Source organism: Trachemys scripta, chromosome 20 (assembly GCF_013100865.1).
Source record: "Trachemys scripta elegans isolate TJP31775 chromosome 20, CAS_Tse_1.0, whole genome shotgun sequence".
NCBI lineage: Eukaryota > Metazoa > Chordata > Testudines > Emydidae > Trachemys > Trachemys scripta.
This window is the reverse complement of record NC_048317.1, coordinates 15,511,914-15,538,204: the sequence shown is the minus strand read 5'-3', so window position 1 is coordinate 15,538,204 and position 26,291 is coordinate 15,511,914. Positions and strand designations below refer to the sequence as shown.

General features: G+C 53.5%; 1 long non-coding RNA gene across 1 annotated transcript in view; it reads left to right on the top strand.

The window, feature by feature from the left end:
- Nucleotides 1-1,178: 1,178 nt before the first annotated feature.
- The window catches only part of LOC117868286, a 54,970-nt gene continuing 29,857 nt past the window's right edge, over nucleotides 1,179-26,291 (top strand). The window contains exon 1 of the long non-coding RNA XR_004643599.1: nucleotides 1,179-1,334. This is a non-coding gene — a long non-coding RNA (uncharacterized LOC117868286). The remainder of the gene's footprint in view (nucleotides 1,335-26,291) is intronic.

Sequence of the window (26,291 nt, the reverse complement as noted above, 5' to 3'; positions counted from 1 at the left end):
TCGTCAGCATTCTCCTCAGCAGTTCGGGCTCCATTTCCCGCAGACCGAAACGGAACACAGACTGTGCTGCACAGAAACCGTTGAAAGATGGCGTCAAATGTGGACGGAAACACAGGGATTGCTGGGATGCGAAGCGATGCATCATGGGGCGTTGGGACAGGACCTAGAATGCCCCACCCACGCCCCGCCCCCTTCCCACAACCCACGGTGCCAGAATGGGAAGAGGTGCTCTGTGGGATAGATGTGGGATAGCTGCCCATAATGCACCCTTCCCAATGCCGCTGCAAATGTGGCCACAACAGTGCGCTGGCGGCTGTCAGTGTGGACAGACTGCAGCGCTTTTCCCTACTCAGCTGTAGGAAGACAGGTTTAACTCCCAGCGCTGTACAGCTGCAAGTGTAGCCATACCCTCAGTGGCCCTCCCTGTTAAACAAGTAGGAACCCACTTCTGGACATTTTGGCTTAGTTTTTAAATCTTTTTTATTTATTGACAACATCTAAAGGGGGGGCCCAAACGCACTGCTTTTCAGTCCCTGGAAATGCGAATTTCCTGGCTTCCATGGGCTTCAGCCAACCATTTTATTTTCATGCCATCCCTGCATGCGGGTCGCTATCCCTGGAGCCTGGTGCCCAGCGCCCGGCCTCACAATGTCATGGATGCTCGGTGGAATTTCCTTTCCTTTGAGAACCGTTTGGATGGCGGGGTGGGAGTGGGTGGGGGGGTTATCCCCTGGCCGTAGCAGTGGCAGAAACAGGCGTCTCAATAGAAATGTCAAACAAACAAAAAATTATTTGTTGATGGGGAGAAAACAAACCCAACAACCCACACCCCAGAGAAAGGCGGCGGCTCCCATTGCATGCACAGCCCTGCCAGAAATGCTAATCCACATCTTTGGCACCGCTCAGCAGCACTGACTCAGGAGGCAGCCAGGGGGGGAATTGGAGGGATCCCTAAGAGGGGCTCAGGGCTTCTCTGCAGGGGACTTGTCTGGAAATGGCAGCCCTGATCTCTGACCCTCAGACCGGCTGGGGTAGAGCAGAGGTGCCTCTGTGTTTGGCACAGGGATGGAGGGCACGGTTATTCGTAGGGACTCTCCCCCTGCAGAATGAATGGTATGTCTCTCAGGCAGGCAGCTAGCAGGCTGCTGGTACCCCAATGCATTGTGAGTGCAGTTCAGCCAGACAAGGAGATGTCTTAGTGGCTGTGCTGGGCCAGGGACTTTACTTGGGTTTCCTGCAGCTCCCAGCTCCCTGGGCAGCAGCTGGCTTCTGCATTTCACCCCCTTATGGTTCAGCAGCAGGATTGGCCCCTCCATTTCTCCCCACTGCATTTGGTAAGTGTTGGGGCTCTGGTTTGCCCTGGCTGGGGAGCTGCTGGGAGAATGAGGAAGGGGAGGAGTATTGAGGGGTGGGATAGGCATTGTTCCAGGCTGTCAGAGGGGGCCCTGGTCAATTTCACACCCAGGGAAAGGAGGTCTTTGCATGCTGCCGGCTTGGGGAATAAAGGCAAAGGAGGATGAAGAAACAGAGGGAGATAGATGTCAGGACATGGCTGACTCCAGATGGAGGGTGGCGGGGTTGCGGGTGGGACATGTGTTTGAAATGCAGGGAAATCAAACTTTCCAGTGGGTTAAAATCACAGAGGGCTGATGTTGCTTCCATCTTTGTGAGTATGTAGGACTGATGCCCAGACACTATGTTCACCCAGGGGTTACAAATACCCCGGACCTAGGGAGAGGTAATTAATAGTTTTCAGGGAGTAAGGAGTCACAAATGGAAAACTGCTCCAGGGAAACGGCTGGTATTTCTTGTAATCTCTAATCAGCAGCGGCGAGTGTTGGACAGACCCAGGGCATGCCAGCGTAATGGCCGGGAGTTTTTTGTTTGGTAGCTGAATAATCCCTGGTTTCTGGTATCTGTGCTGCTGTTTTTGTGATTATTACACCTGGCTTGAAAGGCGGCTCCAGAAGTGTGGTCACAGCTTGCAGTTGTAATGAGTCCTAGCAAGTCTCGCCTTTAACAGCAGGTCAGGACGTGAGGATGAGTTAAACTGGGGGATCTGGTGTCAGGGAGCTGAGAACAGGCTGAGTGATTCCTTTCGACACATAAATATACTGTGTATGATTAAAAAGAATTACAAATAAGCAACTAACCCCCCAAACACTAAACATTCACTCCAGATCCCTATCACCCCAACCCTCCATCTCTATCACCCAAGGTACCTACAACTCCCACCTATGGTCCCTATACCCCCCCAGTCCTAGTTCCTCATTACCCCAGAAATCACACCCAAGGCCTGATATTTCCCACCCATGAACCTCATATCCATCCTATCCTAATTCCCCCATCACCCCCAAACCCACACCCCTATCACCCAAGGCCCCATGACCCCCATCCCAAATTCCCATACTCACCCCATCCTTGTTCCCCATCACCCTCATCACCCAAGGGTCCATGACTTCCACACTAGGTCCCCCTCACCTTACCCCAATTGCAGGTCACCATGCCTACCCTCTACTAGCTCCCCATCACCCCCATACCTCTATTGCCCCCATGACTCCCACCCCCAGTGTCCTCACCCCAGGTCCACCCTAGCCTTTCTGTCCCAGGCTTCCAGAAGGAAAACAGATTTCAACAGCTGTGGGAACAGAAATGGCTCCAGCAGTGCTGAGCTGTGTGTTGTGATGAGAGCTTGAAATCAGGGGGCTTTCTGGGCACCCCCAGATCTCCTAGCTAAAAAGCAGCACTGGGGTATGTGGTTCCTGTAGCTACGCCCTGCCCAGTGGTAAATGGTACGAGCATTCCTGGCTTCTTGCCTTTCCTCACAGGCGCTCTGGGAGCTGCGTGTGGAGGATGAGGCAGGCTACACAGAAATGATAGTTCCCTGTCCAAACGCTCACGGTTTCACCAGGGCAACGGCCTCTCTGCTGCCCTTGCCACTTGATTTTATCGGGTTTGCTCTGGAATACCCTGGCTCCAAGCCCCTGGCACCCAGGCCTAGCCTGTGTCTTCTGGCCACATGGGAATCTTCCAGACAGGAAGGCAAAGCAAAGAGGTCCAGTGTGTGTGGTTCCCCTTGAGGAGGTGGGTGCCTTGTCCCCTCTCATCCCCCAAGGAGTGGGCAGGGAGTGTGACCGTGTGAACCTAGTGTGGCTCTAGGGGCACGGAGCTGGGATATTCACGCAGCTGCCCAGAGCCCCTGCATTGCTTCCCAGGACCTGCCTTCCCCTGCTAGCGCTGCTCCCCGGGCTGCTCCGAACCCTCCAGCGCAGAGGGGGAAGTGCTTCGTGTACCGCTGGGGCCAGCCTGACCTGACATGTGGACATGCCCGGAGGTTTCCGGGGGTTCGTGTGATACTAAATGGAGAATGCCCATGCCCCACGGCTCTGCCCCACAGCTCTGCCCCGCGCCACCTCCCCCAGCCACCAAGCTCCAAATATAAGGAAGGGCCTTTCAGAGAGCTGGGGGTGGGGTGGGGATTGCTCTTAGGTTCAGCCCCTCCCTTGCCTGCCAATTGAAAAGTTCCATGATTTCCCCATCCCCTGCTGGATTTTCCAAAGGCCACGTTCTGGCCCACGGTTTGGAGCTGAAGGACATGCTGATAGGCAGGAATCTCTTCCACCAGCCGCTGAAATGCAGCTATCGCTGGGGTGGAGTGCGGCAGCCGTTGAACAGCGGTTTAGGTCAGGAAGGGGCGATGAACCCCAGCCGGGCTTGGTATAAATGATGGGAGTGATGCAGAGGAAGAGATGGGGTCATCACCCCACCCAGCAGGGAGATTCACGTATGGCCGGTGCTATTTCTGCAGTCATAAAAGCCCCGTCTGCCCCCAGCAAGTCCGGCTGATAAACTGGGAGCCAGAGCGGCCCTTAAATGCAAGTGGCCCATGCAACCCTACGGTCTTGCTCTGGGGCTAACCGCACTCTGAGTCTCGCACTTGCTGATGTTCCTGGAGGCAGATGGCGAAAGGTGCGTGCGGCAGAGGGATAAGGAGGGTGCGGAGAAGCCTGGGGGGCCTCTGGGGGCAGGAGCAGGAGATGGGAGGCTGTGGAGGATGTGAGGTGGCAGCAGCAGTCGGAGCTGTTTTCCTCACGCCCCTGCCTTTAACTTCACAGCCTCCTGCTATGTGCCAGGGCAGCCCGTGAGTGAGAGAAGGGGGGGGTCTTGTCGCGGTGCTCAGGACTGTTCCGAACTAAGACCCGTCCACTGGGGATGGAATTCAAAGCTCAGCTGTTCAGACGCATTTCCTCCTTTGTTGGTAGCTCTCCCAAGCCCCGATGGGCCAGCTGCTGCTGTCAGTTACGTGCCACAGGGCAGTTTGGCCCTTAATTTCAGCTCTCCCGCGTGCATGCAAAACGCTGCTAACGTGGCCCCACTTACACTCCCTTGGAATTGGGCCCTGTGACTCTGTCTGGAGAGGGACAGACGGGGTGCCCCTGAAAAGGGCAGCAGGGTACTGTTTGTGGGAGGGCGAGGTCTCTGATCGCCCCAGGAGAGGAGCCCAGAATCTGGACCCACTGTGTGACCACAGCCGGGATGCCCAGCAAGAGCCATTCGGACCTGATGAGTCACCGAGTGCTCGGGTCCCACCAGCAAACGGCCCGGGCGGGAGCAGGGGAGTGTGGACATAATCGAGAAGAGGATGGGAGGCCATGACGGGACACACCCAGTTCGCTGCTGTACGCTGGATATTCAATTGCTGCTGAAATTCTCCTGCCAGGACTAAACTCGTAAAAAATACTAGCTGCTTCCAAGGAGCTCCAAGCTAGGGTCCAAGCCTCCTGATTCCCCTGCTCTGTCCTCTAAAGCCCAGCGCCTCCTGGAGCACCTTGATCTAGTCTGCCTTGGTCCCCTGACAGGGCCTTCTTTGGGTCCTGGCTTTGTTTAATCAATGGCTTGGGTCCCACAATGCGCAAGTACTGCCTCTGAGCCAGGAAGCTGCAATCATGGCCCCGATCCCGTACGCACGCCAGGCTTTATTCTCTTCTCTGGGGGTTCGGCTGGGTCGGCGGAGCCTTGCTGAACAGCAGGGAAGGCTCTGTAATATCTGCCTGGAGGGGATGGTTCATGTGTCAGGGAATCCTGGAGCTGCTCACAGCCTTTGAGGGGGAGGAAACAGCTGGAGGCTCAGACAGGCCTGGGCAAGCAGGTCATTCCCTCCCGTGGGGAGTGAGACACGTGTAAGACCTTGGAAAGGGAAGTGGTCACATCGCACAGGAGAGGATCTGCTGAGTGCAAAGGGTCCAGGAGGGGGAGTGATGACAAACAGCAGCATGCGCCGCTTGTGATGAGAGACTCCCAGGGGAGTCCCTGAGACACCACACGTGCCCCAGGAAGCCATCCACTGGCTCCGTTCCCCAAAGGAATTAGCTGGGTGTTTGCATCTGCTCAGCCACAGAGGCAAATTGAGTCGCTTCCCCTCTGACGTCTGGGGTTTTTATTTCCTGGCGGGTGTTTGTGACTCTGAACGGAGGTTCTGAGGAGGCCAGCACCAGGCGAGAGAGGGGATTGGTTACTGGGTGGGGAGTAGAGCAGGTGGAAGAGGAGGGGATTGGCTGTGAGGGGAGGCCTGGGAAGGAAGTGGTTGCTTATTGGAGGGGAAGGGGTTGGTTGTATGTGGGAGGAACAGGGAGGCTGGTTCTTTGGGGGGTGGGGCTGGAGAGGAGTGGGTATTGGGAGGAGGCGTGTCTCTGGGAGGTGGAGCCAGAGGTGTGAGGTTAAGTGACTTGCCCAAGGTCCCACAGGGAGTCTGTGGCTGAGTCGGGAGCAGACCCTGATGCCCAGGCCTGTGTGCTAACTGGAGACACCTCTCCTGGTGCACCCTGGTCCTGCCTCCCTTGTCTCAGATCACCATACTCAAGCGCAGGAGACACGCGGCTGAGAGGAATTCATCAGTGGCACCTCTCTGGGTCACCCTCACGGCTTCATGCTGTGGCGCAGTAACTGTCCTAGCCAAGGACAGCCAGCCAGAGCCCTCCCCTGAGCTCATGGTGCTGCTCCTGAACCAGCCAGAAGAGGCTCCCGTGAGCTTCACTGGGCGGCTGTCTCTTGCAGATGGGTGGGGGGCCTGCTACCTTTGTAGGCAGCGCTCTGCATTTACTGCAAAATCCGTGCACTCCAAACAGGTCACCGCTTGCCTGAGTTGCAGCCCAAAGCCAGCTCCCTGCCCTATAGATCAGTGGTTCTCAACCAGGGGTCCGGGGCCCCATGGGGGGCCCTGAGCAGGCTTCAGGGGGGCCGCCAAGCAGGGCCAGCATTAGACTTGCTGGGGCCCAGGGCAGAAAGCTGAAGCCTGCGCACATGGGGCTGAAGCCCGGGGCCCTGACCACCCGGGGCTGAAGTCAAAGCCTGAGCAATGTAGTTTCACAGGACCCCCTGCAGTGGGGACTCCAGGCATCGTCCCTCGTTCCCCAGGGCATCGTGAGCAGACCACAGCCCTCCCGCAGGACAGGAGGGCTTGGCTGGAGATGTAATCCACTGGCCGCGCTCTGTATCCGCTACACAGTGCTGTCCCCGACGGGGACGGTGCAGCAGTCTAGCCAGCGGAGTCTCAGGGAGCGGAATCTGTTGAGAATAAAATCAGGCCACAAAACCAGCTCCAAGCATCTGAGCTAAAAGGACTGTGGCAACCAGATCAAAGAGGCGTCAAGATCCAAGCCGGGCAGTGTGGCCTAGTGGGAGGAACTGGAGGTGGGGAGTGCGGGCACCAGAGCCCTGTGTGACTGGAAGGGAAGGGGGTCTCATGACTGAAGCCCTGGCTTGGAGTCTTCTCATGACTCTGCCATAGACTTCCTCTGCAACCGTGGCCGAGAGGCCCTGAGGGCTGTAGTGCGTTAGGAGGAGTTTGACACCCAGACGCCGTGTTCAGGATTTCTGGAGCCCTCGTGCCAGCGTGGCATTCCCCGCTCAGCCCTGCGGGATGCGTGCTCCTCAGCCCTGCATACGGCGGCCAGCGGGGTCCGAACGGTGCCGAGTCTGTGACTGTGGCACCAGCTTCTGGGTTTTCCCCCAAGCATTTCCTGGCTCTCCCGTGCTCAGGCAAGGGCTGCTCCGCACAGGCTCCAGGACTGAGCCCTGCAGGCTAGAGGAAAGCGACAGTCTCCAGCCGTGAGCCACATCTGAGGGCTGAAGAGCCGCTTTGGCCCGAACGGAGCCTGCAGCCAGTCAAGACCGAAGCAGATTTAGAACATGAAAATGTGGGTGACCCGTGTATTACATAAAAGAAGAGTTTGTGCAGTCATCAAAGCAGCTAAGAAAGGTTACAGTAGGAGCTGTGTTATTTAGGGCTAAACCACCATAATTACCTGCTATTAGATCAGCTGCCGTGAGACACTTCAAAGGAGAAGTTTCTATTTACCTTCAGGGGCCATCAGAGCAAATCTTGATTTCACCTGTGTGTGTGTCACACTGTCTGAGTGTGTGGAGGGGTCTCACATCTCGGTGTCTGTGTGGGTCTCTCTCTCTCGCCCCCCCCTCCCATTATCTAGGGAAAGAATCCAAGAGCAGTCATGAAAGTTGACAGCAAACAAAAATTACCCAAGAAGCATGTAATAGTGATTCTCAATCCAGACAAGGGTTTCTCAATCCATCCCTGCTGCCAGCCCTCGAGGTGAGTGGGAGCTGTAGCTGGTTACCCTCAGCTGACTTTGGGCCTCGGGGCTCATTACTGTGATTGTAAAATGAATGAGGAGTCCTTGTGGCACCTTAGAGACTAACAGATTTATTTGAGCACAAGCTTTCGTGGGTTACAGCCCACTTCATCGGATGCATGCAGTGGAAAATACAATAGGAAGATATATATATATATATACACAGAGAACATGAACAAACAAACGGGTGTTGCCATACCAACTCTAATGAGTCTAATTGATTAAAGTACTCCTCATTCTTTTTGCCGATACAGACTAACCCGGCTACCAATCTGATACTGTGATTGTGTAGATCTCTTAGGCAATCAGCAAGCAGGAGAGAGAGAGGAGAAGTGAAGGGGAAGAGAGAAGGAGGTAGCAGGAGAGTCCAGCTGTGAGGGGAGAAAGCAAAGGGGTTGAGTCTGACATCTCCTCTACTCTATGCTAGTGGGAGAACTTGGGACAGGTTGGGAGAACTTGGGACCCTAAACAGGTGTGTTCAGGGTCACACCCCTACGTGGGGCACTGCAGATGGGCAGCCATGGCTCCCTGGATATATTCATTCCCTACGTGTAATGTTATTCTGCACTGTTAAACAATCGCTGTGTTCCACCCCAGAAGTGTCTGCATTTCAGAGACAGGAGAAGCGATTTTCTGTATCTACAACATACTATTTAGAAAGTGCTTTGGGCCCCTTCAGGACTGGACGGTGCTATAGAAATGTGGGTTTCTATTCTATAGAGGGGAGAACTTTTATAAAGCTCCCATCTCCTCTCTAACATCCATCCATCCCCATCAGCGTCAGTGGGCCAGTGGGCGGTCCAGATACTGCAGAGGCTTTTGGAGTGCGTCTAAGGGACGGTGGCACATGAACAGGACACTTGGTGTCAGCTTGCGGAGCTCTTAAAGGCTGGCCTGTGAGTGCCCGTCCTCTGGGGGAGGGAGCCAGATGCTGACGCCTGTTTGGGGACTGTGGCTTATGGATAACTCCACCCCCGGAGGTACAACCCCCCCCCCCCCCCCCACCTCCGCCCCCGCCCCCCAGCTACTTCAAAAAAGCGACCATTCTGGAAAGCCAGGACAGGTAGCAAACCTAATGAACACGACAGCTGGAGAGAACGCAGGCCCCGTGCAGCTAGGGGATTTCCTGGGGCTCCATGGTCTTCCTCGGGGCAGTAGCAGGGAAGTGACCCGGGGAAGCACACGCCCACTGTTTGACTCAGGAAGGGGATCGACGTGTCCCATGCCCCGAGGCAGTGGGGGGCTGGAAGTCACCCCAGAGATCACAAGTCTTGCTAGGCTGCGCCAGCTCTCCGTGCCTCATTATAGCAAGAGGCAGGCTGTGGAGAAGAGATGCCAAGAGGGATTTGGCCCTGGGGGAGCAGGGCGGGCTGGCTAGAAGTAGGGGGCCCTCTGGGGCTGCATGCAAATACAGTTGCTCTAGGTGTATCTGCCCCCAGCCAAAAATCTGCCAGGGGCCTATTTTTTCTAGGAACGATGCCTCAGGCAAGGCCTATGTAGCTCAGCAAGGATGAGATTTAACCTTTGCTCCCAGTCCCTAGGCCTGTTTCTCCGCTGCTTCCTGCCCCAAGAGAGGCAAACCCAGATCCTCAGCTGGCGTGAATGTGCGAAGCTCCTTTGAAGTCGGTCCCTACAACAATTTATACCAGCTGAGGAAGTGGCCCGAAAGCTGGGGAGTGAAATGATTGGCGGAGGCCCAGGGCCAGTCAGATTGCAGCGGGGACTGGGGCAGGAATTCCATTGCCCGCTCTTCAGCCTTTGTTGCTGAATGATTGGGGTAGTTGCACTGGGCTGCGATTTTTGAAAAGGGCTAAAGGAGGAACCCAACTCTGAAAAATCCCAACCTTAGTCTTTGCTCATCAGCTGAGATCTGGGGGCCCCTCCCCACCAGAGGTTAACAACCCAGCAAGAACCAAGGGAGCCATTTTCAAGCCGTGGCTGGCAAGGAAGGATGAGAAGGAAACACCAGTTGCCCCAGAGGAATTATTAAACATAAATCCCCACCTGCAGGCAGCCCACTCACTCTTGTCATCGGCGCACCGGGAACTATGTAATCTTTTCCGCTGTGGAAGGAGAGGAGGTTGGAAAGACGGCCTGTGTCCTCGAATGGGGAAGGTTATTAGAGATTGCAAAATTTGCTGTAAATTGACACCCCCGTCTTCTGGGTCCCCCGCCCCGACCATCTCCTCAGTGGGTGCAAATCAGCACAGTTCCATTGCTTTCAGGGCCAAGACCTGCTGAGGATGTAGCCTGTTGTCTTGTAGGGTATGAAGTGCACTCAGGTGTGACTGCAGTACAGGCAGACAGACCCGCGCTAGCTTTACCTACCATCGTACGGCTAAAAATAGCTGTGGAGATGTGGCAGTGCAGGCTTCAACATGGATTGTACAAGCCCCCCGGGACCTACTTGCATTGCTGAAGCCTGCTACACTGCTCTTCTTAGCCATGCTAGCCTGGGTAAAGCTAGCGCAGGACTGGCTACCTGAGCTCCCATCACACCTTGGATGTTATGTAGGTCTACACAGAGTTTACAGTCTAACATTTGTGCATGCACATATGCAGTGTGGCGTCCAGGGGTGTCGGCATGTCCTTGTGGGAGTGCCAGCATCCATGTGTGTTTGCCTGTGTGCACAAGCACATGTGTGTGTGCATACCTGTATTTGTGTGTGTGTGTGTGCTCGTTTTTGTGTGTGTGGAGTGTTATGTTGCATTGCACAAGCATGTGTTTGTAGGCATGTGTTTTCATGTGTGCTAGTGTAAATGTTGCTTGTGTTTGTACACTTCTTTGTTTTGCATGGGTGTGCATGTGTTACTATGCAGACACACTTTGCACGTGGACGTGTTGAGGTTTAGGGTGTGTATATTTGTGTGTGTAAATACACACCGGACCCTCGCTAGAACACGGGATTTGGAATCCATGCGCGGTACCACATGGTCGGTTCTAGCGAGGATCGGATATATCTAAGTTTTTGTGCAGTAGGGGTGTATACATATTAATAAATGTGAACATCTGAGTTTGTTAGCTGTGTGTGTATTTTTGTGTGTGTATAGACCCAAGTGTTTGGCTGTGAATGCCCGTGTGTGTATGTGTGTGTGTGTGTGTGTGTGTGTGTGAGGGGTTATCATCTTGTTCTTTGCTCTACATATCCATATGATGTGTTCATCATGGAGTGCCCTGTGCGTAGCGTCCAGGGACAGCCGCCCAGGCTGCCTTCGCTTAGGAAACGCTCGGGTGTGGCCGTTACCTCTCCCTCCTCACCACCTTGCAACACCCGCACAGAGCTTCTTGTGTGTGCAATCCGGCAGAGTCATTTTGCCTTGCAGGGCTTAATAATCTCTCATTTCCCCACAATAAACTGTAATTCCCCGAAGACCACTGGTGACTTCTCTCAGTGCTCCCAGACGGTGATGGCAGTGGTGGATCCAATCAGCATGCAGGCTGGCAGGCAGGAGTGTTGCTGGAATGGCTAACGTGGAGCAATACGAGCAGCTGGCAATTGCAGAGTTGTCGCTATGGAGCGTTTGCTGGGACTGTGTCCAGTCCATGTTTTAATGTCCCAAGCGATGCGGTTGTGGCTCCTTTTCTTGAGATGACGTCACACCCACCAAGATCTCACTGCCAGGTGGTTTTCCTGATATTCAGCCTAGACTGTATCATTCCGAAGGGACTCTTGTCTTCGTGGCAATCCCATCATCTCTGGTGTGGTTACCTGTAGCACCTACAGTAACGAGAACTGAGAGATGTTAGCGGAAAATCTATTCCCTCTCTAGATTCCCAGTTTATTTCCTTTGGACATTTAGCAGCGCTTTGTGGCACTGTTTCTCTAGCATAGTTAAGGCAAGACCAAGGGTCGTGGTGGATTCTCCATCAGTGACCATTGTTAAATCAAGACGGGATGTTTTTCTAAAAGATCCACTCTGGGAATTATTCTGGGGCAGTTCTCTGGCCTGTGTGGTACAGGAGTCAGGTTAGAGGATCACAATGGTTCTTCCTGGGCCTTGGAATCCATGAACCTTCCCATAATAAGTAAAGTTTCTAGTGTACTGATTTCCCAAAGCACGGAGCCCTCAGCAGCTCCCATGGCAATTACCAATGTCCTGCAGCAGGTCCGTTGGGGCACTGGTGGGGATGGGCCAGGGCAGCACACCCAGGTTGGTGACACCCATTGACTTCAGTGGGAGTTACTCATCTCTGGAAGGAGAGTCAGGAACAGGCCCAGGACTTCGGTTGTTCCAAAGAGGCGCCTCTGCTCGGGTTTTACTCTGAGCCCAGTGCATGCTGGGAGTTTTGTCAGTGCTGCGAGGTTCCCCAGGCTGTGCAGACACGACCGATAACGCTCACGCTTGACCCTCCCTGTGACGTCAGTGCTTTCGTTTGAGGCGCGCCCGATGTCAGGAGACGCTGCCCTTGGGCAGCTCACATAAAGCATAGTCTTCAATTTCCCCGGCTGTAAAATGAGAGTCGCATGTCTCTGTGTGCCCGTTAGGAGGCCCTGTTTTCAGTTGCTTATAACTTGGCCAAACTTTACCGATTCCGGCTGAAATTCCCCCTGCTAGTGATCTGCCTCTGGTTGAGTTTGGTTGGAAAGTTTCAGAAAAAATAGGTTAGCAACTTCCAAGAATGAGCTTAGGGAAAAATACGTTGTTTGACCCATGCTAAAATTCTTCCAACCGCTTTGTTGAGAAACTCGAGTAGGGGCTTGGCGTGGGGACAGGGGTGGGGGTTGGGGGCAGGCAGGAAAGGTCACCTGGTGTCAGGTGTTCCTGGGAAAAACTACCCAAATTTGGCCATGTTGTAAACCTTTGAAAAAATCAGTTTGCACATGCTCAGTAGAGACTTGTTAGCAAGGCCGTCCTTACTCAAACGCAAAGTACGCTGCTGTGTAGGGCACCAGGGAATTTGGGGCACCACATTTCTTGGTGCCCTACACAGCTGCATGCTGCTCCAGCCCCCACCCCGCTCCACCTCCACCCTGCCCCTTCCCCAGCCCTGCCTCTTCCCACCCCTGCTCCACCCCAGCCCCGCCCCCACTCCCCTGAGGACTGCAGCAGGGCTGGGCCTGTAGGGTTACCATACGTCCAGATTTTCCCGGACATGTCCGGCTTTTTCGTCCTCAAATCCCCGTCTGGGAGGAATTTCCAAAAAGCCGAACATGTCCGGGAAAATAGGGAGGCATGGTAAGGGGACCCCAAGTGCGAGTGGTTGCAGCAAAACTTACAACTCCCGCGATCTGCCGATCTGCCGGGGCACAGAGGCGGCGGGCGGCATCCGAGCATGCAGCTGCCTCCCCCCTGGGCTCCAACTTTCCCAGCTCCCGCCACTCTCCACCGTGGCGAGGGCCGAAGCAACTTCCCCAGCACAGTAGCAGCTGGAGCCCAGGGGGCGGGAAGGAGGAGGGGGAATGTGGGGTGCTCATGGGAGGGGGCGGAGTTGGGGCGGGGACTTTGGGGAAGGGGTTGAAATGGGGGCGGGGAAGGGGCGGAGTTGGGGTGGGGCCGGGGCCCCCATGGAGTGTCCTCTTTTTTCAGTGTTGAAATATGGTAACCCTATGGGCCTGCACTCACCGGCAGTGGGAAGTGCAGCGTCCTGGCCCCAGCTGCGCTGCCAGTGGGTGCTGGTGGGTGGTTCCCCCCACCCCCCAAGCCAGCCCCGCCCCCCCCCATGCAGAGGCCTGCCCCCCCCTCCACGGGCGGCTGTGTAGGGCCCCAGAATAGCTAGGGATGTCCCTTCTTGTTAGAGTCTGGCTGCTAAATTCTCTGAAGATCCCAGCTGCACCAGGCCAGGGTTTTGCTTGCAGTAGCTGCTTCTGGCTTCTCCAGGCCAGTGTGGGGAGAGGCACAGAAACTGAGAGCAGGGCGACTGTCTCTCCTGGGCTTGTGATGCCTTCTGTGTTGGCACCCAGGAAGCCTGGAGGAGGAGACAGCCTGACACAAACGCAGATGGGACAAGAGCTAGACCTAGAGATTGGGGGAGGGAATAGATTGGGACAAGGATGGAGAGACTGGGATTGGCTGGGCAAGGAGACTGGGGAGGGATGAGTCGGGTTCAGAGGAGGCTTGGACAAGGAGCCAGAGAAGGGGGGAGGGAGAGACAGGATGGGTATAGGGACAGCTTGGAGGGAGTGGGGCAGAAGGTTTTTGGGGTGTCAGATTGGGAGGAACAGAGGCAAAAGGGTCTGTGACCACTAGACACATTCCTCTCTTGAGCCTGAAATGGAACCCAAGACTCCCGAGTCTCACCATTCCTCTGCTGTTAGCACATAACTGTGAAGCCCACTGGCAAAGAATGTGTATCGTCGCCCTCTAGTGGCTGGTCTGCTGAGAGGATGACGAACTACTACTGGGGTCAGTGACTCTGTTAGCATGGGTGGCCTAGGAATGGTTGGCGGCATTGGGCGAAAGGATGCTGTCATGGTTAAGGCAGTTGAATGCTGCCCTGGATTCTATCTCTGCCTCGGCCACAGAGTTCCCATGGGATGCTGGGGAAGTTACTGCTCCTCATTTTCTGGGGGCCTGACTTGCGAGTTTGGGGTCTGGTTTGCAACAGTGCTGAGCACCCACAGCTGCAGCTAAGGTCAGTCAGAGCTGTGCTTTATAAACAGCTATAGAAGGCGAAGGACTGCGAAAAAAATCAGGTTTAGCTATCTCAATCTGGGCACCCAAAACCAGGGGTCATTAATCTCTGGGCCTCAGCTCTCCATCTGTAAAATGGGGATAATACCCTTGCTCAGCCCCACAGAAAAGCCCAGGAGGAGCTTAATGCGTCTGTATTCAGAGCAGGGTTTGAATAGTGTGCAGTAAATGAGGCCTGGGCCACACACTGACCAGTTAGGATAAAACAAAATATTAACTAGCTGTCGTCCTCCCTGTGCACTGAGTGAGCAAATGAGAAAAGCTCTGTGGAAAAACTAGTATGTGCCCATGTAACTAAGGTGTGTATTGTAATGCCGACAGATTGAACCGGGGACCTCTGGAGCGTAATGCGTGAGCGTCTACTGCATGAACTAAAAGCCAACTGGCTCTTAGCTAAGGCCGTCGAGCAGACGCATTTTATCTCTCGCTTTAAGTGGTCTTGGTGCCAGAACATCACACCTAGGAGGTGTGTGGGTTACACATAGGCACAAGGAGGCTTAATTGACTTTGCAGCCTTCTTTTAAAGACGTTTTTTTTGTTTTGTTTGTAACTATTATGAAAATGGAGGGCAGAGCCTTTTCCTCTCAAGGTCACCAGTTTGATCCTACACAGCAACTCCGGGAAAGGTTGTCTGTTGCTAGGGCGATGAGCCTGGTATCTCTACTTTGGTAGATAGAGAGATTGCCTCATTAAAGAGCAAGTCCAAACTCATTCGAGCACCTTTTCCGTTTGTCCTTGAAATTCTCGGGGAAGCTGAAAGAGTTAGAGGTCCGAGAATGCATAAGCCAGTGTCGTTACCCTAAAGCAGTGCATTGCAATCTGTGGTGCATGGGCCCCCGGGAGTCTGCAGATGTCTAGGGGTCTGCGAAAGGTTGTTGTTCCCGTAGAACACTTTCTCCCTGTGGTCCATGGATCCCTGGGGGTCCACAGACTATATCTAAGGTTTCCAAAGGGGTCCACACCTCTAGTCGAAATGTTTTAGGGATCCGCAAATGAGAAAAGATTGAAAACAACCGCCCTGGAGCAGAACTTGGTCTGATTGTGTTTTGACCACTTCAACCAAAAGCGACAGTTTATAAAAAACAAACCCAAATCCTGTCTGGAGAGGCAGAAGTTTTCACGTGGGTACTGGAAATGCTGGGGCTGAACTTTGCTATCCTCACACAGCCGGTGACTCACAAGACAATATCACATTGTTCATTTATCTGACTAGCCTCAATGTGCAGCCCACAGATCTCAGCAGAAATCTCTCTCTCTCGTTGGGCTTCAGGGAACACGGGCTGCAAATTGAGCTCATTAGAGTCTCCCGTTTTAAGCGGCTTCATTCTGACTGTTTGTGTTGGACTGAAGTTTGAATACAAGCCTTTAACTGCCCCCGTTTGTATCTCTTGTGCGAGTGAGATAGACTGCACGATGCTTCTCCGACAAAGGGGAGCTGTTACATTCAGTCTAGATAAATGGCTCTCACCTTTCCAGACTGCTGTACCCCTTTCCGGAGGCTGATTTGTCTTGCGTAACCCCAAGTTTCACCTCATTTAAAAACTACTTGCTTACAAAATCAGACATAAAAACACAAAAGTGTCCCGGCCACACTATTGCTGACTTTTGTATTTTTACCATATAATTATAAAATAAATCAATTGGAATATAAATATTGTACTTACATTTCAGTGTACAGTATATGGAGCAGTATAAACAAGTCATTGTCTGCATGAAGTTTTAGTTTGTACTGACTTCGCTCGTGCTTTTTATGTAGCCTGTTGTAAAACTAGGCAAATCTCTAGATGAGTTGATGTACCCCCTAGAAGACCTCTGCGTACCCCTAGGGGTCCACGTACCCCTGGTTGAGAACCACTGGTCTAGATTACATGAGACTCTCCGCTTTCATTTAAAAAACGAGGACATTTCTAGCCCTCATGGTTGCAGAGAAAACCCTGATAATGTAAACCCAGCTTTCTTCCCCTCCAGTGAGAGCCCTAACCCCAAGGCCAGAGTCATTCTCACGATCGCCTTCTGGCCCAAGAACTAGTCAAGTATTTTATACACAGTGGAACAGCTTCAACAGGAAAGCCTGAGAGAGCCCCCCCACCCCAGCATAGCCAGTAGCCTGGCGTTTAGGGCAGTCATGGGGGATGTAGGAGCCTTGGGTTTAAGTCCCTGCTCCAGAGCTGCAATTGAAACTTGCCTCTCCCACACCCAGGTGAGTGCCCTAACAGCTGGGCTACTGGGTGTGAAGGCAGCAGCAGCCCGGCCTCCTGGGGCTGTGAGAATCTCGCCTCTCCTGTCCTTTTAGTAAAAAAAAAATGCCCCAAAACGAAACATTTCGGGCCGAACGAACACAGTTTTTCTGGCTTTTTCGATTTGTCAAAAAACCTGAAAACTGCTGGTTTTGGTTCGACCCGAAACCGGAAAAAACTTTCCTGATTTTTTCTGGAACTTCCAGCAACCTGAAAACTCAGTTTCTCGCTCAGCTCTGCACAGGTCTGTACTGGGAAAAATCACATGATCTGTTTGCGACTCAGTTTCCTCCTCTATATCATGGCAATGATACTTACCTGGCCGGGGTGTGGCAAAGGTTAATTAAGTGCATAGGATGGTCGCTAAGGTGCTTGGAAGAGAAGCAATACTGGCGAAAGGCACATCCCTACGGAGCGCTAATAGTGGGGGGATTTTAGGGATTATTCTTCACCTGGGGCGGACCCTGATGCACGGTTCTTATTCCCTTGTAGTCAGGGCCGGTGGCGGTCCGGGTCTTCGGCAGCACTTCGGCCGCTGGGGGTCCGCTCCGTGTCTTCCGCGGCACAGAAGGACCCCCCGCCGCCGAAATGCTGCCAAAGACCCAGAGCGGACCTGCCGCCGCTGCAGTGCGGCCGAAGACCCGGAGTGGACTGCCGCTGGGTGAGTAAAAAAACCTAAAAATTTAAAAAGGCGCCTAAGGTGTGGGGCCCTCTTAGCACGGGGCCCGATTTCGGGGTATCGGTGGAATCGGCCTAAAGCCAGCCCTGCCTGTCGTACCAGGCTGCAGTGGAAGTGCTCATACCTTAGACTGTGTCTACACTTGGAGCTGGGGCTGTGATTCGCAACTCATGTAGACATACTGGTACAGTGTAGCCAGGGGAGCCCGGGGGGTGGCTTGGGCTAGCCGCTCTTGTACATATTCAGGGGTTGGGGCAGGTTACAGGTATGTAGTTGGGCTGTGCTCCTGCAGCTAGCCTGTTGTTTTTGGCGGTACATCTACACGAGCAGGGAATCATACCCCCAGCGCCCAGCACAGACGTGGCCCGAGAGAGCCAGCGAGGAAACAGAGTCTCGCCAGCCAAGCCAGGAAGAGCCACTTAGCTCCCAGCTGCGACCTTGTTACCGGAACAGTAACACGATCAGCGAGACGCCTGGGCTGCCGGCCCGGCACCTTTCACCAGGGCTGGATTCACGGTAAGGAGGAAACACAATTACTCTGTGCTGAGACGTTAAATCAAGGCCTGGGGAATGTCAGTCGCTCTGATTGAATGAGAGTCAGTTCCCATCAAGCGTCCAGGCCAGTTCTAATGTAAACGAAGCCGACAACGAGAGCAGCAGGCTCTGCGGCTGCCCGTCCAGTGCCAGGCTTGAGCCACCCAGGTTATTTTTTAACGCCGCTTTTGTCACGACTGTGATTACTCACCAATGGTGTCTCTTTTAGTCGCTCTCTCCCACACGCCTGCATGCGCTGCTCACAGAGTGCAGACTTACAGAGACGGGTACACACACAGGGGCACGCATGCTGCTCAGACACATGCATTTAATCCAGTGACTGTACACACCGCTACACAGGGTATGGGCACACACCTCTGCCCACCTGCATGCAGCTCTACAGTCCTGACACATGCTCACAGATCAGACACATGCAAAGTCTGGCACACAGCTATGTACACCGAGCTCACGACTGCATGCACACACCACTTCTCACATGCAGAACCAGCCTCACAAGCATACATTGGCGTGCACAAACACATTCACCTCCATTGAGCCAGATCCGCAGTGGAGTTGTGCTGATTTATGCCAGCTGAGAGTCTTCCTGTACAGCCACACATGGACACGCTCCCAGCTGTGTTCCCCTGCATGCATGTGTTCTTATGCAGGAATTGCTGTAGGGAGACGAGCGGAGAAGAAACCACTTGTCCTTGCAGCCCCTGCAGAGCATGGAGAGGCTTGGAGAAAGGGGTGTTTCTCCCCCACCCCAGACACTGAGCCACCCATGCTGGCCACGGCTTCACTGCCGTAGTTACTCTAGCTAGGTTAACGCTGGCTCCGGATGTCTACGCGTGCTGCCGTCTCACCTCCCAGTTGCAGGGTAAACAGATCTTCAGTGAGTTCCTAGCCAGTGGAAGGGGCTGGATTGACAACCCGAGTCAGTGACTCCCCTTAGCTGTCTGCAGAACAGGGATGCTCTGGGTAGCACTAGGACGCACTCCCACATCCGCACCCCTTGACCTTGGTCAGGAGACTGCGCTCAAGTCACCGTGGCCCTTCCAGCCCATGTCCTCTCTGCTCAGATTGACACCCGAGGTGCTGCTAACACTGGTGACCTCCACCAGCTCCTCTCTCACAAGCCACCAGGCCTCAGAGAGCAACAGCTTGCAGCTTCTATGATTGGGGCTGGCTTTGGGCCAGTGACCTATTGGCAACAGCTTCCACAGCTAAAGACTAGTTCCCTAAATTGTGCCTTCCTGTTCCTGGGCTAACGTTGGACAGGTCTGGTAGGCAGGAACAGGACAGGCCTCCAGGAAACAGTGGGTTTCCCACCATTTCCTCCCTGGTTCCCCCAAAGCTCTCAGGGCTCTAGCATCTCATTGCAGGATACAGTTGAGTCCTATTGAGGTCAGTAAGTGTTGCTTGTACCCTTTGGTGGGAGGATTGGGCCCCAGTGGGTATCTAGGATCTGGATCAGGCCCTTCGCTCCTTCTTCACTTAGGGTGAGATTCAGAGAGGCAACACGAGCCCTATGCACCAAAACCCGATAGGCTGAAGTGGGTCTTATGTGGTGCCCAGGTAAATTTCACCACTGGGGAGTGACTCCTTTGTATTATGTGTTCACATAGTGATAGTGCTTTCCAGTCACGCTGTTCCCTGAGCCACCGTGCGTCTTCTTTGCATGCGCTGTGTTGGTCACTTGTGCACGCATGTCGTGAATGAGATGTATTTGTGTGGACAACATGCACAAGCATGGTAGCTGTGTGTGCAAATTAAGTATGCACTGGCATCCCCTAACCTGTCTGGAAAATAAGGATCCAGTTTATTGAAGTGTTAAAGGCGAGTCAAGTTTGGTGATGAGCTCAGGTGATGGACACCCGTGTGAACATTTTAACCCTTTATACCCAGTGGCCCTGCCCTCAGAGGTGGGTTCTGAATCAGATGCTTCTTTCTTTGTTTCCCATTATAAAGAATAATAAAAAAGGGCACCAATCTGAAACCCTAGGCACCCTGGATGTAAATGACACCCCTCCACACACACACAGATAACTAGCAGCTTAATCCCTCCCACAGCTGACAATACCCCACCCCCAGTAAAACTCTCTCCCTCACACTGCCCTGGGTTCCCAGCACCCCCCGTCCCTGCTGCAAAAGCCCAAGGAACCAGCTGAATCTTGCAGTATGTCATGAAGGTCCACAGAGCAGGGTGGGCAAGGATGGGGCTGTCCCTCACGAGAGAAGCATTTGCCGCCTGGTCTTTCCCTGTATTGCATGTGCTGGTTTCAGACCAAGCGTGGTTTGCAGGAGGGACTTTCCGACAGCCTGAGCCTGAAGCACAAACCCGTTTAGTTTGCATGTTGTCACTGATCATTTTTCTTACAGCGTTTGCTTGTTCTCCAATAGATTTGTATATAAACAAGAAGCTTGGCTTTTTCCCCAGCGCCACGTCCCTTCCCACTCGCTCCCGCTGGGAAATCAGAGAACGCCTGAGTTGAGATAGCATATTTGCTTCCATTTTTTTCTGCCCTGTTCCTAGCCAGCCCCCAGGAAGCTGGTTATTTTCTCTCTCCATCTTCCTGAAAGCACGCGCTGGGTTTGTTTCTAGGGGGCTCTTCATGGACACACATTTGCTCAAAACAGTTAGTAGGTTGCTTATGCTACAGGACTGGGTGTACTGGTTTGTTGTTGTAGTATTGCACAGAAGGTCTGGACTGCTCACGTGCTTGGGATTGTACGGCTGTTAAGAAGCACTGGACTGCTCATGCTGGCTTGTTATTGTAGGGTAGCTCAGAAGCACTGGGCTGTTTGTTACTCACGAGTGCAGGGCTGCTGGCATTGACTATTTTAGAAAACTAGACCTTCATATCCTTTGTTTTCATGGCACCTAGAAAGAACCAAACAGACTCTGCAAATAGATGCAAGAGACCAGAAAGGCTGGTCCAGCTCTGGCCTTGCATAGGGTTACCATACATCCGTTTTTTCCCGGACATGTCCGGCTTTTTGGTAATCAAACCCCCGTCCAGGGGGAATTGCCAAAAAGCCGAACATATCCGGGAAAAATACCGCCGGCTGGGCACTTCCCCTCCCGCAGCTGCTGTGTTCCCTATCTTGACTCTTCTGCTCTGTTTAAAGCCAAGCTGCCCGAGCGCTACCGGCTTCGGGCAGCCCCCATGCCTCCGGACCCTGAGCCGCCGGCCGGGCACTTCCCCTCCCGGGCTCCGGCGGCGCAGGGTCCGGAGGCATGGGGGCTGCCCGAAGCTGGTAGCGCTCGGGCAGCTCGGCTCTTAAACAGAGCCGAAGCGTCAGGGGAGGAGCACAGCAGCCGGAGCCTGGGAGGGGAAGCGCCGGCCGGGGGCGCAGGGTCTGGGAGCTGCCCGGCAAACCATGAAGCCGGTAGCACTGGGGCAGCCCTTTTCGCGTGGCTGGGAGGGAGGAGGGGGAATGCGGGGCGCTCAGGGGAGGGGGCGGAGTTAGGGCGGGGACTTTGGGGAAGTGGTGGGGAGTGGGCGGAGTTGGGGCGGGGCCAGAGGTGGGAAAGGGGCAGGGCCAGGGCCCGGTGGAGTGTCCTCTTTTTTTATTTTTTAAATATGGTCACCCTAGCCTTGCAGACCTTCTCCAAACCACAGTAAGACATTCAAGAGCATTAGGCCCAGCAGTAAACACACCAGAGTCTCTCCCCAAACCTCAGGTGCCTTCTTCTCGGGTGATCACTCAGCTCCTCAGACTCCTGGCTTGTGATTAATTATCACCATCAGCTCTGTGAGTCTCCAGGGGCTGGCTGGCTTGTTGGGTGGTTGTTTGTCTGGGATTAAATGAACTCCACTGGGTGTTCTTGTTTGTGTGACCTCCCTGCTTATTTTTCTGGCGTTGACTGCGCTGTGTCTCCATTCTAATATGGGGGCAGCTGTGCCGTCCTATTCGGCGACCCTCGTCCTTCTTCGCCTTTGTAGTGACAGCTCTTTAGATAAACTCCTTGAGCCCTTTTATTTTTAATTCTGCTTGTTGCCTCTCAGTGATAGCAAGAGCTTCACATCTAGTTTTCCTTGGTTATGTTGGGGAATTCACTGGGCTCATCTCCTGCAGAGGGTCCTGGGTGTTGAATTTTTAACAGAAAGAGCCTTTCTCCAAAGTGTTTCTCAGGCATTTGATGGGTGCTGACAAAAAACCAAACAAGAATCTCAAACAGCCTGAATGAAATTTCCCCTCTTAATTAATCTAGTTTTACTCACTTAAAACTGCAAAGTCCTGGGTAAGTCCCAAAGAGACTTAAGTGTGTGCTTAACAGGGGGAGGGATACCTCAGTTGTTTGAGCATTGGCCTGCTAAACCCAGAGTTGTAGGTTTAATCCTTGAGGGGGCCGTTTAGGGATCTGGGGCAAAAATCTGTCAGGGAAGATACTTGGTCCTGCTGTGAAGGAAGGGGACTGGACTCAGTGACCTTTTAAGGTCCCTTCCAGCTCTACGAGATAGATATATCTCCATATTAAAAAAAAAAAAAAGTTAAGCATATGCAATCTGCTGCCATAAATCCCCTAGTCCTGGAACATGAACATGTCCTGTCGGGAGAATTCTATTGAATGGCATCGAGTTCCTGGTCAAGAGGGCAGGTGGAACACTAAAGCTCCAGTCAGTGTGGCCTACACCCACAATTTTATTGTGACTCTCACAATATTCGGTGATTTTCCTAAGGCCCTGCCTCCTGGAGTGGTGCGATGATGGGAGAATCTCAGCTTTCATTTACAAAAAAGTAAATTTCCCAGACTCGTGGTTGCAGAGTAAACCTGAAAACGTGCCCCTCTCCCCCAAGACTCTGACACTAGAAGATCAATAAAAAGAACCTCGACGTTGCGGGTTTTAAAAGCTGCGCCATCTTTAAGCCAATCGTGCGATTTTGTGGGGACTGATTTATTGGTTTTTGATCATGTGGGGTTGGCGGTTCAGGCAGTTCTCCTATCTGCCGTAGTGTCTTCTGGGGAAACCAGGCTAGCGAGACCTGCATTTGAAATGTAAAAAAACAAACCGGACACGGGGACACCCAGCCACCCGCATGTTCTCGGTCACAGCTCTGGGAGCCTGATCCTTTGCCCCTTGGAGTTAGTGGGGGAGCAGCACTGGTGCAAATGCCAGATTAGACTGAAGTCTCTGTCTCAGTTCCCCCATCGCTCATGCCATGCAAGGAATGGGACGGCGTTTCGGGGAAGCCGTTTCCTGGTTTCAGAGCACAACGGGTGCAGTTCTGCACTGTGTTCCCCATCACGGACGCTTGCAAAGCCCGATGAGAGATCAGCTCATGCCCCCCAGTGTAGAATTGTTCCCAGCGGGGACTTTCCACTGCCTTGTTCAGAGTCCTAAGTGGCTCCAGCAATAGGGCTGTCATGGGTGCAGGGCTGGCTGCCCCTCTGGCCTCTCCCAGTGCAAGCCTCAGGTGTCAGGCCTTTCCTGGGGGTGGGATCACACAGTTCCCCCACTCTGAGACCAGGTCCTGGGCTACAGCACCTTGCAGATCTCCTGGGCTTAGCCAGCAGGTCCGACTGGGTTTGGCACCGGTGGTTCTTCCCTTCGGGAGTGGTGACCAGTGGTGGGCAGTGACCAGTAGGCCTCCTTACACCACCATGCTGTTTACTCCAGGCTGGGGCCAAGGAGTTTGGCGTGTGGGAGGGGGCTCCGAGCAGGGGGTTGGAGTGTGGGACGGGGTGTGGGATGTGGGCTCCAGGAGGGAGTTTGTGTGTGGAAGGGGGCTCAGGGCTGGGGTAGGGGTTGCGGGGTGCCGGCTCTGGGAGGGGGCTCAAGGCTGGGGTAGGGGGTATGGAGGGTGGGAGGGGTATGGGCTCTGGGAGGGAGTTGGGTACGGGAGGTGGCTGAGGTGGGGGTGTGGGGTGCGGGCTCTGGGAGGGGACTCAAGGCTGGGGTAAGGGGTGTGGGGTGTGGGAGGGGGTGAGGGCTCTGGGAGGGAGATGGGTGCGGGAGGGGACTGAGGTAGGGGGNAGGCAGGTTGGGGTGCAGGTGGGGGTGCGGGCTCTGGGAGGGAGTTCGGGTGCGGGAGGAGGTTCCAACCTGGGGCAGGGGGTTCAGGGTGCGGGCTCCAGCTAAGCGGCGCTTACCTCAGGCAGTTCCCGGTCAGTGGCGTAGCGGAGCTAAAGCAGGGCTTAGTTAGGATCGAGGGCTGTGTTCGGATCATGCCTGGTAAACAAGAACCGCGTGGGACCAGAAAGCAGTGAACCAAAATTGGTGTGTCAGAAACTAGGCTTAATTGGTGGCAAAGATACCAAGGGGATGGGCTGTTCAATCCACCAGTCCCGGGGTGCGCCCTTAAAGAAAGACTTTGGGGAGAAAAATTAGCTACTGGAGTGAGCTTCACCAGTATGGCTGCCGCCCCCACCATGTCCAGGCCAAAGACTAGACCAAAGAGAGGGACCCCGGTGACATCACCAGAGTCCAGGCACCACCTGGTGTGAAACGGGATTGGACTGTAACAGCAGCAGCTCCAGCCCATCTCTTCCCCCCAAAACGCCAGTTGTTACCATGTGAGACTGTCAAACCAGGGGGATTTTCTTCCTAAAAACTCTCCAGCTACAGGGAAAGGGAACAAGGGCTGCTGTTAAAATGGCACCTTTTCTAATACTTGCCATTTCAAAGGCTTTCACTGGTTTTTCCTTTTTTAAAAAAAACTTTAATTAAAGGTTAAAAAATGTGAATGGCGTGTTTGCCATGGTGCTACGCAGGCCGAGGTCTCCACGTATCAAAATGCGACCCTTGTTTAACACTGTGGTGTTGGATAGTGACTGGGTTACGGTAACATCTTTAGCCAAGATACACCCTCTAAATTAGTACAAGTCCCACATCTGTCTCAGAAGCATCCCTGCTTTTATCATCCACAGCCTCCCAGATTCTCCCGGTTAGGAAATGCTCCTAATTTTCCTTTACTCTAATCCCTTGGCTCCTCGTTCTGTCCCCTGGGTCCAGCCAAAATTATTCCTCTCCCTCCGGGAGCTCACACAGTGGGTTGGTGTTTATGGGGCGTCACTGCAGAGTTTCTTTCTTGCATTCCAATAGCCCTGGCTTATGGGCTCTCTGTTCACAGGGCAGGGAAATCCAGCCATCACAAACCGAGTCTAATGCCTCTTCGCTCCAATTTAAAATCTGTTAGCGAGATTCTGGCACGGCCCCATGCTCTGATTAGAACAGAGGCACCTTGGAGTGAAGTGAGCAGCTTGCTAAGAAAGCCAGATGGGCTCTGACTGGAATAACCGAAGGAAATGAAATATGAGAGAGTGAGAGAGAGTTAAAATAACATTAGGAATACCGGGAGTGAGTCTGACACAGTCACCTCTAGTCTTGGCCCATTGAGTCTTGATAACTCTCAGAATGGGCTGCGGGGTCCCACCATGTCATTACCAATACAGGCCTGATCCTGCCAGCTGCTGAGCCCCTCCTGGGAGTTGTCAGCTTCCTCGGAAGCTGACAGGAGTCAGAGCTGCTTAGGAAGGCTGTTTGCACGTTTAAGGGAATGTCGTTGGTCTTTAGCGGCCATCCCATGGAAAGGCTAGGAGGTCTGTGGCCATAGCTAGCTAAGGGAGCTCTCCCTGGGCTAGCAGGTTAGTGTGTTTGAAGCGGAAGGATCAAGTTTCTAGTCCTAGTTCCCCAATAACAGATATCACCTCACCCATCTTGTCCGTCTAATACCTTGGGACTGACACGCCTACAACACCACCACACACAGATAGTCATTGTGTCTGTTACCTGCAGGAATGGATCTAATACATCCACCTTCTGTACCACAACCCTCGCTCTCTGAGGCGCTCAGCCTTGGCGGATCCTCAGCCGTGACTGTGATTTCTGGCTATGGGAGACAGGGAACATACAGGAGTGTTTGGTGGAGGAGGTTTGAATAGTAAGAAAAGCTGTGACCGCTTCCCATAGCGAAGCCTTCACACCTCCTAGGAGTGAGCAGTATTAGGCTGCGCCATGAAGCAAGGGGTTTGGGCTGGCATGGGGCTGGGAAATCAGCGGTAAGGGATATAAAAGGCTGGAGTTGAAATGGAGTCTCTGCTGGGGCCTTTTCTCACAGGCGCTGTGTTTAAACCTTTGCCCAGTTTCCTGGGCTGCGACCATGTCTGTTTGGAGCCAGGAAACAAAGGCGTTTCTACGTGAGGAACCCCAGGCCAATCCCTGGGGTAAATCCAGTGATGTCAGTGAAGTTACAGCTGGGTTGAATTTGGCCCATTGAGACTAGAGAGCCAGAAATGAGGCTGCCAACCTAAGGGGAGAGGGAGCAGCAAAGATTGGTTACCTATTGTCATCATACCAGCACTTCCTGCATGTATTTGTTTGGAGTGGAACTACTCTGCACTAAGAGGAGCCCAGCCAATGCCCTGGGTGTTCTGACCAGTCTTTTACAAGCCCTTGTGTAATGGTGAGCTGGAAGAACAGATTGCCTCGGGGGATAGCAGCTTGGCTGACGGGGCAGCTAAGGAGCAGATAATGGTTCAGAGAAGAGGGACCTCGGACAGATTTGAAACAATTTGGTCTAGCTTTTTAGAAAACTTTGCTTAATCCCTTG